Source organism: Microtus pennsylvanicus, chromosome 11 (genome assembly GCF_037038515.1).
Source record: "Microtus pennsylvanicus isolate mMicPen1 chromosome 11, mMicPen1.hap1, whole genome shotgun sequence".
In the NCBI taxonomy this organism is placed as follows: domain Eukaryota; kingdom Metazoa; phylum Chordata; class Mammalia; order Rodentia; family Cricetidae; genus Microtus; species Microtus pennsylvanicus.
Window position 1 is genome coordinate 89,150,366 of NC_134589.1, and position 14,114 is coordinate 89,164,479.

At 48.3% G+C, this 14,114-nt stretch overlaps 1 long non-coding RNA gene across 1 annotated transcript; it reads right to left on the reverse strand.

The window, feature by feature from the left end:
• Nucleotides 1-11,171: 11,171 nt before the first annotated feature.
• LOC142859503 (uncharacterized) lies at nt 11,172-13,631 on the reverse strand. Its single transcript, XR_012912210.1, has 2 exons — nt 13,520-13,631; nt 11,172-12,699 (listed from the first exon to the last, which is right to left on the reverse strand). It is a non-coding gene; the product is annotated as an uncharacterized LOC142859503 (long non-coding RNA).
• Between the last annotated feature and the right edge of the window lie 483 nt (nt 13,632-14,114).

Here is a 14,114-nt window from a genome sequence, read left to right on the forward strand (position 1 = left end):
CCCCTCAGTCTTTAAACACTGAGAATCACAGCAGCCTGCAGGGCTGTTGGGGAAGTAAGTGTTGATGCTCACTCAGGTGAAGTAGGCATTCAGTATAATAGAACTCTGGGTCGTCATGGCCGCTGTCTTTCCTTCATCATCTGGTCTGGCACCTGTTCTGTGCTGGGGTGGAGGTGGCCAAACTTCAGCCTACATCCTGTTTGCACTCATGAAATGTCGCTAGTCCATAGTCACCCTGATTCTTCAAATATTGCTGACATCCCAAAGCAGGGCCACCTGCATTCTTCTGTGTCACTGATTCCCAAGATCAGCCCTGAGCTGTTACACAGAAGCCGCGTGGCTGCTGACCTCAAAATTTCGCTACATTGTTATTTCCAGAAAACGTTGCTGATCCCTGGCCATGAACAACGCCTGAGGAGGCTTTCTTAGGATGAGTGACGTGCGCGCAGGAGCTGCTACAGAGTCACGGGAGACCAACGGGAAATTTGCTCTCGCTGGTTTTGCTTTCTTTTGGCAGGTAGGCTTTTCCCCTGAACTAACAACTAGCGTTTAAATATGACACCTTGATTAGTAACTGCCTCGCGGCGTGGCTGACAGTGCTGGTGGGTGGAGACGCCTGGTGGAAAGGAAGGGGGAAGATTACTTGGGAAGAGGGAGGAGGAGGCCTGGGAATCAATGTACAGAAGCCGCCCCGCCCCTCCAAACGGCCTCCGGTCTTAGAGCCACGCCCTCCCTGAGCCAAGCCTGGACTGTGGTAGCCTGGCAAGTGGGAAACACATGAACAGCTTTTGTTGGGTGAATGAAGTAGATGACTGGGAAGAAAGCTAACAACTGTGAAGCCAGAAACAGTTCGTATCTAAATTCCACATTTAGTCCCTTCAAAGAGATCTCTGCTCCAGAGGGACCAGGATCCTCACCCTGCGTCCCCGCCCCTCATAGCGCCGGCGCAGAAGAACTCTACCACTTTGTCTCAGCTGTAGCTTTTTGGAGAAAACTGAGCATGCCTGCAGGAGCATCCCCATCAGCCCTTTAGACCTTTTGAACATGTGTTCCATGACCTTCAGCTAAGCATGCACAAAAATATGTTTGCTATCTTTTCTTCTTGAATTGTGACCTTAAACGGAGCATGCTTAGAAATGTGCTCCTTAACTGAGCACGTTCAGGAGGAATGGCTCATGAGGTCCCTTCTTTTTTTTTTCCTTTTTTTAAATTTTAATTACATAATTTTTTAATTGATTCTTTGGGAATTTCTCATCAAGCACCCCAATCCCAGCCATCTCCCAGTCCCTCTACATCTGCCTCCCCCACCCCAAGGAAAACTTACATAATAAAACCAAAAAATACAAATAAGAATATTAATTAAAAGCAAATAAGCAGAAAAAAGGATAAAAGACAAATAAGAAAAGACTTCGCTCCTCCATCTTTCCTGTCTCTCCATCCCCCTTCACTCGTCTTGGCGGCACTGGGAGCGGCTGTATGTCATGTATGTCTTTTGTCCAAACAGCTTTCCTTGCAAATGTTCATTGTGTAGTGTGCTGTTGGTCAGGTTCAAGGCCTCTGGCTTCCGGTACACCATCAATGCTGGCCCTTGCCAAGAATCTCCTCTTGAATAGCCTGCTCTTGCCCTGAGTCATAGAGATTCTGCTGGTGCGGTTCTGCAGAACCAGTCCCTTCTTGCACTCCAGCAGGTCCTAGATGGGGTAGATGGTGGGGAGTGCCACCTCAAAGGCCTGGATGTGTGCCCAGGTGGTAGCTGAGCTGGTCGGTCCAGGCTGCTGAGACCGCCCGCTCAGGTGAGGGGCAGAGCCAGCTCTCTCCATAGCAGTGAGGGGCGGGGCCAGTTTAGCACTGCCCTCGTAATTCAACAAATGGTTCAACACCTTGTCCACATGGACCCCTGTGGTAACATAAGCAACAGACCCCAGCTGTGTCTGGACACTTGTCACCATGGCCTCAGGTGGCAGTCCAGACCCCTGGCATCTGCACAGCCTTTGGCAGTAATAGGAGCCCTGGACATCAGCTCTAACTCTGGCTGCAGTAGGCCACGTATCTGATCATTAGCTTCTTATAATCATGCACCCTGTTTTCTCAGAGATAGAAAAGGAGGCTTTGCAGGTAGAGAGAATGTGCTCTTTTCCAGCTGAACCGGGGAGAATGTGATGTGAACGTTGCCTCCGGACAGTCAAGTAGATGGAGCGTGTGGTCAGTGCTTTTACAGTCTAGAAGGGTTTTTACTTTTAATGACCCGTAACTGAAATACTAAAGGCTGAGACAAGGCTTTGTTTTAGACTGGATTTCACCAAATACATCTGGTGCCACAGACACGCATTCGATGGCAATGTCTCGGGGACTGTCACAACTGGGATGTGGCCCTCCCTGGTACCTGCTCCCATTCTTGACTGAGGTCCTGGGGGGCATGCCCCACTTTCATCGTTCTTGGACATTAAGACGGAGAGCCCAGGCTTAGCTCACCAGCTGCTGAGCCCCGTTGTTCTTTCTAGTGGTCTTAGCTTCGGGTTCCTGCTCTTTCCAAAAGGCAATGAGGCCAAACATAATAGATTACTGAGAGGCTAAAAAGATAAAAACCTGTCAGCGTTTCACAGAAGGAAATGGCAGGGACGTCAGCCAACACCGTAATTATGCTTCCCAGCACAGCTTATAGAATCTTTAAAAGGTGAAGTGAAACCCAGTGGGTTTCTGCCATCCTCTGAGGACCATAGCTCTCTGCCCCCCTTGTCTGTGGTTGGCCACAGGTTTGTCTTGTTCTGTCCTCTTATCCGGAGGTTCAGCCTGGCTCCCCCTTAGGTCAGCTGACAGGCCAGTAGCTGTGCCAACGCCACTTCTTTCCCTCGTGGTCCACATCTGTTTCACTGACTGTCAAGAGGCCCCTGTGATGTCGCAAGCAGAGTATGGTGCTGAGGGTTGTGCAGGGCTAGGGAGAGGGGAGCCCAGTCAGCTGCCATTATAAGCAATGTCCATGTGTTGATCCTCTGCTCTGAGCAATAGCTTTGTTCTTATACCGGGACCCCTCTGTGGGTCCTTTGCCTTCCAAGCTTTGTGGCCATGCCCAGGTCTTTACATCCTGTCCCTGCTGTATTGTGTCCAGCCCTCCTGGACCCGAGGGTGTGCTAGGATGCTCTGAGATCTCATTTCACTTCCTTTACCTCCTGGCCTGGTACTGATGCCCAATCTTAGGTCCCCTGTGCTACATGTGTGTGTCAGAAATTCACCTTTTAGTTTCCTCTTGCCCATCATTCTCTTCCCTGATCCTCCCCAGCACCCCCAAGAAACCTCACTGATGGAGGAGGGTCTATGTGTTACTTTCATTGCTTAATAAAGAAACTGCCTTGGCCCTGATAGGACAGAAAATTAGGTAAGCAGAAGACAGAACAGAATGCTGGGAGAAAGAAGCAGAGGCAAGCAGTCGCCACGATTCTCTCCAAGATGGACGCAGGTTAAGATCTTTCCTGGTAAGGCACCACCTCGTGGTGCTACACTCATTAATAGAAATGGGCTAATCGAAATGTAAGAGTTAGCCAATAAGAGGCTAGAACTAATGGGCCAGGCAGTGTTTAAAAGAATACAATTTGTGTGTTGTTATTTCTGGGGCTAAGCTAGCCGTGTGGGATCCAGGAGGGAACATAGCCTGCTGCTCCTTACTACACCCCACCCTTAAAGATAGACAGGATTGACTTGCTCATGGCACCAGAAACAGGTACTCTTCCTGGCTCTAGCTCACATCTGCTTGACCTCACCATGTTCTCTTGTCGTGCCCTCCAAACTGTTTCATCCTCACCCAAGCTCTGTAAGAGAATAACTGATTATTGAAGTCTGATAGACAGGAAAACAGGGGCTGAGGTCAGGTGTTAGTGCATTTCTCAGCACTGCAAAAGATACCTCAAGCTGGCTACTACCAAAAAGTGCACACGCGTGTGTGCAAGAGAGAGAGAGAGAGAGAGGAGAGAAAGAGAGACAGAGACAGAGAGACAGAGAGAGAGACAGAGAGAGGGACAGAGAGAGAGCGAGAGAGAGGAGAGAGACAGAGAGACAGAGAGAGAGACAGAGAGAGAGGAGAGAGAGAGACAGAGAGACAGAGACAGAGAGAGACACAGAGAGAGAGGAGAGAGAGAGACAGAGAGAGACAGAGAGAGGGAGAGAGCTTACTTTGGCTCACAGTTTTAGAGGTATAAAGTCTAACTGCCTTGTCCAGTAATAGTTTTCTTACTGACAGAGTCCAGGGGCAGTGCAAGACATTGCATGACAAGAGACAGTGAGCTGTGTGTGACCACTCTCTCTTCTTACAAAGCCACCAGGATCCATTCATGGGGACTCTACACTACTGAGTCATCTTGTCCTAGTGACTTTCCGGAGATTCCACCTGCAAACGACAGTTAGGGAGAAGCGCCCACCTACTTCACCAACACGCTCACATGAGGCGCTGGGCGCCGAGCCAACTCAATGAGCTTGGCAGGCAGTTGTGTTGACACCACAGCCGTCTGCCACCAGCTGAGGTCACAAGATCGGATGACTTTAGGTTTAGAATCTGAATGTGTGTAGCTCCCCGGTGTGTGCACGTGCCCTTGATTACAGCCTGCCTTGCGGCTGAGAGGAATCTAGGGCAACTGGGAAAGCTGCTGGGAGCCAAGAAGCCAACCCGTCAGCAGCTGCAGCCCCCGTGTGGCATGCTCTCATCCGCGAGCTGTGCTCGCCACGCATGAACTGCAGGTTGCATTTAATTATCCCCTTTGGTTATAAAATTCACCCACTCTCCACCAGGCAGGCATATTAAATGTTTCTCCAGCATCGATGTCTTTATGTTCTTAAAGCTACAGAGCATCCTCAGAAATGATGTGTGAAAATATAGTTCCACAGATGGAAAGGAACTTCATTGGGCAGTCACTGTCCACATGACACAGCCATCGGGCTCCCAGGGCTTGTGTGGAAGAGCTGCCTCACTGCGTGAGCACCCTGGCAAGTGACTCCTCATGCACACGGTGACTTACACACCAGCCTATGAGCCATTTGATCTGATGCTACACACGAGGGCTGTGCTCAGACTGGACCTTCAGAGGGACCCTTGTAATACTCCCCAACAAAGACATTGTAACCGTGTTCCGGTCTTGTTTGCCTGGTAACGGCTCGGTCGCCAGATGATACGAAAAGTCAAGAGGACACAGGAACAGCACTGGACTCTGTGACCATGTTGATCTCCCACAACAGTCCAGGAACTACATGGGAAGCTATGGCCACCTTACAGACGTGAACACTGAGCTCGGCTGGAGTTAGCCTTCCTTCCCGAGGCCTCACCTAACGCAGTAACATCTTTTCTGCTTTCTGAACACCACTCTCTTCTTTAAATATTAAAATTTTGAAAAAGCAGCAAATACTCATGATAAAAAAAAAAAGTGACAGCTTCCTCGGTGACGTCGTCACTCATGTAGACCAGGAACTTTGACCAGGTTTACCCCACTACCCCTCCTGCCCCTCCCTTCCCTAAGCCTCCTTCCTTTGGTCAAATGGCCCTCTTTTGCTTTCATCGTACACACACACACACACACACACACACACGCACACATATAGTCATATGCAAGGATGTATGTAAAAATCTAGGTTCCACAGAGAAAAGAAAATAAATGACCTTTGTCTTTCTGAGTCTGGTTTATTTCATCTAACAAACTGTTCTCCAGTTCTGCCCATTGTCCTGCAGGTGATGTCATTTCCTTCTCCTCTGTGGCCAAATGAGATGCCAATGTGTGTCCCTACCATGCTGTCCTATCTATTAATCTCCTGGCGACACCCGAACTGATGCTGTGGCTTAGCTGCTGTGGACAGAGTCACACTAAACTCAGACATGCAGGGATCTGCTGCTAGGTCCCCAGCTGACCCTGCACTCACTCTTCTGACTCAGTGCCTGTGGACTGGTGTTTGACCAGGTCTTCCCACGGCTGACCGTGGCTCAGGCTAATGGGTGCTGTTCTAATTAGTCCCTAGAAAGGTCAGATCAAGTGTGGCATTCTCTCCTGCAGAAATCATCGTTTAAGGGAAGCAACATCCAGGAAAGAAGTACACAGCATCCTGGGGATGGACAGACTATTAGTGAGTCCCCCTGAGTTTGGTTGTGGGAAGGAAATGAGGAGAACCTTCAGTCTAACAAATCCTCCACAGGTCACTCATAGAAAAATGCAAATCTGCAGACTGCATCCCTGGGGCCACTCTGGGGCCTCAGCTGCAACCTGGGGATTACACCATTCAGGGGGTGGAAACAAAGCCTCGGTGGGGGGATTGGCTGGAGGTTTACAAAGTGGGTACCTAATGAGCCACTGGAAACTTATAAAGAGATGAGAAAAGACAGTGTCTATAAAGAACGAGGGCATCCTTTGTCTGGTCCTGCAGGTTGGAAGCCAGACTCTGGACATGCCATCCAGGCCCTATGGAAGCACTGTTACTCGGGCTGGGCAGAGGAAGTGGCTCTGGAACTTGTGAAATTGTGCAGACAGAAATCACCCAGCATCCATCTGTTGAGAGACTCCTGAAGCCAGACACACTCCTAGGTGCTGGACATAGAACAAATGGGGACAAAGATCAAGTTGGCACGGAGCTTTGCTCTGTGAGAAACAGCTTGGCAGATTAGAATAATCACCACACAAAAGGCAAAGGAATGAAGATGAACAAAAGTGACAGTCTGAGAAGAGACCACAGGCCTCTTACATCCTGGGAGGGAGTGTCCGTTCCACAGGACACTGTCGCTGTGTGACCTTGGCCTCCATTTTCTACCCATGCAGGTAGGACAATCTGGTGCTCTGTTGGGTGGGATGACCAGCCAAGGAGTAGAGTCTGGGAGGAAAGGAACCTCTCCCTGAATCCAGAAAGGTTGGGGTGGGGTTGCCCAGGTGATGGAGGAAGGTCATTGGTTAAAAAATAAAGAAACTGCTTGGCCCTCATAGGTTAAAACATAGGTGGGAGGAGTAAACAGAACAGAATGCTGGGAGGAAGAGGAAGTGAGCTCAGAGGCCATGCTCCCCTCTCCCGGGGCATAAGCTAGCCATGCGGGCGGCCGGGTGCCAGGGACGCAGCCCCACTGCTCCCTACTACAACACCCGGGGACCATGAAGAGGGTGAGGAGGATGCAGAGGGGAAAATCAGTGGCTTCTCTGAACTCCCAACAGCACAGCAACTTCCCCACCGTGTGTGAATGACTTGTTCAAACTGTTGTTTGCTTCCCTTCTCCCGAGGAATCTCTGAGCACTTCTAACAAGAAGGACGTGAATACTTTCACCATAAACAAAGCCATGGAGAATTCTGAGGAAAGTAGGAAGTCTCTTTCCACCTTCTCCGAGTCCATTTGCTTCCCCAGGCATTCCCTAGGAATGCTCTTCTGTGCAACCATGCTCAGCCCCAATGCATAGACGCCCCTGACTTGAGACGATTCCGTTTAGGATTTGGGGCCCTTTTGAGGAGGGGAAAGTAATGCACACTAGGTCTAAACTGCACTTCAAAATTGGGTTAGGTCTTCCCCAGTTAGCGATGTGCTGTGTGCAGGAGTTTTGGGGATGCTGGGCACGGGCAGTGAGCCATGGGGAGGGTGTGAACAGAGAAAAGGCCACTCCTCATTGCACCCAGCAGCTCGCTCTCTCTCTCCAATATGCAACAAGCTACGTGTGATGTACAACACTATTATAAAACATGTTGTTCATTATGCGATTTTGTCCAGCTGTTGGCTAATGATCACATTTAAGGGGGACTGGGCTAAGCCGGGAGGCTTTGTGGGTTAGTGTGGTAAATACAGTCCAACTTTTGATGGGTTTCCCAGATAGTCCCACCATAAGTCAGGGAGCAGATGTACTGTGTCTTAAATCAGAAATGGGATTAGACATGCCTTTTGCAGCACAGGTGACCTCTTTTTACTTTACAGCGTGTGAGAGGAATCATTTGTATCAATAATTACATGACGGTCTATTTTTTCTGGGATAAATTCATTTTTCCTACTGATGAAGTCGTGCTGCCTGAATGAATTCATCCTGTTCATCAACATGAAATAAATTCTCAAATGCACTTGTTTCCATAATATTAATTGAAGGGCGTTTCTGAGTCAATAAACACACTGTTGTAGTAAAGATTTATTTATTTTCATGTGTATGTGTGTGTGCCTGCATGAGTTTGTGTGCAGCAGATGCATGCCTGGTGCCCTCAGAGACCAGAGGAGGATGCTGAATCCCCTGGAACTGAAGTTCCAGCTGGTTGTGAGCTAGCTACCTTATGTGGGTGCTGAGAAGCAAATGCAGGACCTCTGGAAGAGTAATCCATTCTCATAAGAGCTGAGTCATCTCTCCAGCTCCAAACATTCTGTTTTCGTCGCTATAGCTTTGCATACGGTTTTATGTCAGCATCATTCCTCTTTTTGAAAATTTCCCCAGTAATTTTTTACACATTTTAATATCAAATTTAAAACCTTGCTAAGTTTCATTAAAACTCACATCAAACTATGATTAGGGTTGTATTGCCAATGAAGAACATGTGGAAAGGGTTATGATATTTTTGTAATTTCTCTCCCTATCTAGTTTATGCCATGGATTTTCTTCCCCATCTTTTCTTCCTTTCTTCCTTTTTCTATCTTTCTTTCTTTCCTTCTGTGCTGGAATTCAGGATCTGGTTCATGCTAGGCAAATGAACTCATATTGCACTACATCCCAACCCACAAATTTCCACTACATAGGAGGATTTGAAATATTATTGTGCATTTTGTAAGGCCTAATAATTTTCTTCTCCATGGGCATAGAGAGACTGCTCAGAGGGTAAGAGCACTGGCTGCTCTTCCAGAGGACTCAGGTCCAGCTCCCAGCATCCACACAGCGGCTCCCAGCCATCTGTAACTCCAGTTCCAGGGGATGTGATGCCTTCTTCTGACATCTGTGGGTACCAGACACACACAATGCACAGACATGCATACAAGCAAGACACTCAGACACATAAAATAAAATAATCTTTAAAAAATTAAATAATAATTTTCTTCACCTAAGTCTTGAACAATTCTTATTAGCTTTGTTTATAGATCCTTTACGTACATCTTTGTTTTAATTATAAATGGGAACTTTAGTTACATTCTATAATTGTACCAAAGGAAATCGCTACATTTTCAAATGCTGTGTATGTATCTAGCTCCCATTTACTGATAGCTCTTTTAGTTCTGCTATCGTGTTAGTTTTTGTTCTTTTGCTTGCTGGGGGAATAATAACTACAAATACCGACAGCTTTGTTTGAAAGTTTATTCCTTTCATTCACGTCATTTTTGTTTTGCTTCGTTAATTTATTTTTGTTTTGTTTTGGGGGGTTGTGTTCTTGGTGGTTGGTTGGTTGGTTGGTTGGTTGGTTGGTTGGTTGGTTGGTGGTTGGTTGGTGGTTGGTAGTTGGTTGGTTGGTTAGTTGTTGGATTAGTTGTTGGTTGGTTGGTTGGTGGTTGGTAGTTGGTTGGTTGGTTAGTTGTTGGATTAGTTGTTGGTTGGTTGGTTGGTTGGTTGTTGGTTGGTAGTTGGTTGGTTGGTTGTTGGTTGGTTGGTTGGTTGGTTGTTGGTTGGTAGTTGGTTGGTTGGTTGGTTGGTGTTCTTTGCCTTCTTGTATTTTCTGTGTTCTAGGAGTAGCTACTGAGCAAAAGGGATGCTGAGAGCAAGACACAGCTCTCAGTACAGCTGGTGTCTGGGCAACATGGAGCACTAGGTTAGGGTTTTATCTTAAGACAAGTTTTCCTCTCTCAAGGTTCTTAGTCATGTGTTGAAGGACTCACACATCATTCGCTTTTCCACTCTACTAAACTGGTGACTATATTAGCAGATTTTTCTACTAAACTGGTGATGATATTAATAGATTTTTCTACTAAACTGGTGGCTATATTAGTAGATTTTTCTACTAAACTGGTGATTATATTAGTAGATTTTTCTGATTTGAAGGCAAAATAAGTTCACCTTATTCGATGTTTAACACATACATAATCCAGTTGACATCTTCCTGTAAAATTTTGCAAGATCACACCGCCAGCCTCCTGATTTCATACTCTCTGTTCTAGGCCTTTCTAATTCGGAACTCTTTGACCTTTCTAAATCTGCTGATGTACACTGGTCTGTTTTGGATGTTTCTAGCTCTCCTTGAATCCTGGGCACCTGCTACCTGTTGATTCCCAATAACAAAACCAATTTAGCATCTGAAGTCAGTGGAGGAGACAAGAACATCAGTAGGCAGTTCTGGGGGTGTCCCCAACCGCACAGAGATGGAGAGGCGGCGGGAACCACCACAAGCAGTGCAGGATCAAGCAGCCTGTTCAGCCATGAGTTCCGAAGCTCACAGGAAGGGCTTATTCCATGCAGAGGACTCAACCTAAAGGGAGGTTGGAGAAACATGGAGTGTGTTTGGTTCACCAACTGAAGCCCAGTTTAGCTGCACTAATGAGCACATTTCTAGGGGGTTGTGGCAGAAGGCCGACTTCAAACCCACTACAAGGAACTCTGAAAATAATGTCTAAACAAAGTGAGTCGTTGTGGCCAGATTGTTTGAAAGACTCTTAGCCTCAGTGAAAGGCACCTAGGGAATGAGGAGCCAAGGCAGAGAAGAGCTGTTATTTCCCATAATTGTGCTGGCATGCATAACCTCGCAATGCACTGTACCCTGAGGATGGGGTTCTGTCGGGAAGAAGCTGCAGGCCCCTCCAAACCTCTCACTGTCAGATCCTTTCACTACCGCAAATCTAGCTTTCTCACCCATTAAATAAGTGTGGGGGAGAGTTAGCAAAATGAAGCGGGCAAAGTCATTTTCTTTACTAGGCCATTTTTCTTGAGACACTAACAGCTAGTGAGTTCTTTGACTGGGACGTCTTATTAGCTCTGAGTTGTTAGTTTTGTTGTTTTGTTTTGTTTTTCCCTGAGAGGAGAACAGCCTTGGTCAGACATAAGGAAATGGTTTGTATGTGTTCTGTTTCTGAGGAAATAAAACAACAAAAGCCTGCCGACAAAGGGCTTCTGCCAGGCAGACAGGCAGGCAGGCTGCCTTCCCAAGTGCCTGCAGCAGCCTGCCTGCGACACCGTGGCTTTGTCACCTCCCCCTCACAGCCTAATGACATTCTCAAAGGTGGCAGAGGAGAGCTTTGGGTTGCCATGGAAACCCGATGCAAGGAAGAACCAAGAGAATTCTAGCCCTTAAAGGCTGTAGATTTATTCGCCTGCTGCTTAGGGAGCAAAATTTGCAAGGGAACGGGGAGGGGAAGGGGTGGGAGCTTTGGGGCGAAACAAAGGGGTTTCTGGGACACTGGGCAGTGCATGGGTAACAGAGCTGGAGTCCAGGGGTTCAGGGCCTCTATGGGACAACGTCCGTTCTCCTTCTTTGAGTCACAGCTGAACCCAGATTCGAACAAGCAATGAGAAGAGCAGAAAGGAGCGAAGGGAAAGGATGGCTTCCCTATAGCCACGGGCAGCCTGTGTCCATGTATAGGGTCCTGAGCAGACCTGGTCCGCCTGGCTCCCAGCTCGTTGCAGGCTGTCTTTCCAAACCTCTCCTAACATGCCACTCTTTCCACGAGCCCAATTCCCTTTCTAAACAACAAAGCCCCTCCCAGTGTGCCATGGCAAGATCTCCACAACGCCCTGCAAAGGACGGCGGGTGCCTTGTGCTTTCTCATAGAAGCTCATGTGGAGGCTAGTCGGGCTAGCGTGGACAAGCAGAGGTGCCCGCGGAAGCCCGTGGAGCCTGCTGGAAAACAGACTCAGGGAAGGGTATAAAACGGTACCTTAGACCAACTGACAGAGGCATTGGATGGACAAAGGGTCCTTGTGAAGGTGACACTAAGCCCAGAACCTTCTTCCATTGTTTATCCAGTGCTAACCGTGTACCATGATGCCTCCGTACATACATACCGCGAAGGGCTTCAGAGATTCACTCTGCAGTCAAAGGCTGGTTATACCCACTTCACAGATGTGGAAACTGGGCCCGGGAAGAAGTAGCTGGGCTTAAGTCATAGGTGAGTATGGAGCAAGATTGAACCTAAGTTGAACAGGATCTACCCTACTGCTCAGCTTCCCATCAGCCTCTGGGGTGGGGTCACACTGCCTGGGGGCTGATGGAGGAGAGAACAGATTCTCCTAAGGATAGACAGACAGACAGACAGACACATGAGTGTGCACACACACACACACACCAGCCTTTGTGTGGTGGATTTACCAGTCATGGTGATAAAGACATTGAGGATGATGTGTGCTAACACCCTACATGCCCTCTCTCCCCTGAGATGCCGCTAGCCCCACCTCCCTCAGCAAACCTCTCTTCCAAAACACCAGGTCAAATATGCATCAGCTAATCCAGAAGGCATAAGGACACCTCCTGACATGGGACTCTTCCCCAGTTCTCAGGAAAACCCAGCAGGAGGCAGTGAAGTCGTCCATTGGGCCTCTCCCGAGTGACTGCCACCCTCCCCTTGGCAGGTGCTGTGTCCTCCCCGCTCGACCACACTTGCCTTGGCTCCACACTGCCTCAGCGTCCACCTAAGACACTTTAGTCCTTAGTCCTGATTCAGTTCCATGGCCAGTAATGGTGATTGTGGTTCATATCGACAGTTACCGCGAAATCTCAGCATTTAAAAGTGCACAGTGGGGAGGGGAAGTTAAATCCCAGACTTCTGTTTCCGTTATGGTGAGAGCCAGTGTTGGTACTGAGACAGTTGTCCTGTTGCAGCAACATGTGAAAGAGTGTGGGGGGGACATGAGCATGCTTCCTCCTGTGGCTCAGGGTCCCAGAGGCTCACAGGATGGTGACGGTGAAAATGCCCTGTGGTTCAGCTCCTCCCACTGTCTCCACCTGCACCCAGCTCAGGGCCCAGAAGCCACCCTCCCCCACCTCGTTCTCAACACACAGGGTCTCTGCTTCTCTGTGCCACCGTCGGAGCTGTGTCCTCATCCAGTATGTGTCTTACCATGCTTACATAGAAACTCTGAAGTCTCCCTTAAAACCTTGCTCAGACCCCTCTGAGGTTTCTCTGCCCTTTTTTGCTTCCCTTCAAAGACATTGTTTCCCCAAACCTGCTTACATCCTGGTCATCCCATGTAGTGGGTGACAGCTGTCTGCTTCCCTGACTTCTCCCACCAGAGAAAATCTATTCTGCAGACGTCCCTATGGAGAACTTTCTAGGCATCAGATAGTTGGCAAAACAGACTTACCTGTTTGCTTGCCTGCAACTTACTGAAGGGAATCCCATGAGCTACAAGATGCACTGTTGGGAGTACAAACTTACTAGTGTGTGGACAGACAGACAGACAGACAGACAGCAGCATGGTGGACATGCTGAGGATGATTCAGTCCCCAGCACCAGAGACAGACAGTACGGTGTGGGCTTTAAGAGAAAAAATCAGGGCCCACATGGCAAAAGCAGGAGTCTCCTCCTAGACCTTTCTGAGGATGGAAGAAGTTTTGCTACACTCCCAGGAAGAGGCAGACACAGCAAGGAGCAGGATGTGTGCCCACCATTACCCTCTTTGATGTAACTCACCAGATGAGAGATCTTGTCTCCTGGTAATCTGTTAGCTAGGGGCTCAAGAACAATGCCTCAGTAGAGTGCTGTCAGTGAGCGGGGACAGGCTGCTGTGTGCTGTGTCCTGAGCAGCAGCTGAACCCTAACGTTCTATTTTTACAATAACCTGGTGGCAGAAGCAGAAAATAGGCAAATAAGAAACCAAATAACCATTGTGAAGGAGGCCACACAAGGAAATGAGGGCTGGTCGTTTCAAATAGAGTAGTTGGACAACCATTAAATTAGCTTGTGACTTAGGAACCCAATTCTCTGTTTGTCAATCCAGCCAGGATGAGAGTTGGGAGGCTCGGTTCCACACAGACATGCAGAGACTAGGGCTGATGGAAGACTCAGTCTCTCCAACACATGCATCCAAACCATCCCTGATGCTGACAATCCTAAGCAGCGTAAACCAAGTGAAAGGTCATGGACCATGGACCAGGGCTGTCGAGAGCACGTGCCACTGTCAGTCACGCTGCCTTGATGGAGGCAGTTGCGCAGTCTATAAGTTTGCTTGGGTAGACGGCACTCTGAACTACGTGGCTAAGACAGTAGAAGTTCATTGTCTTCTTGC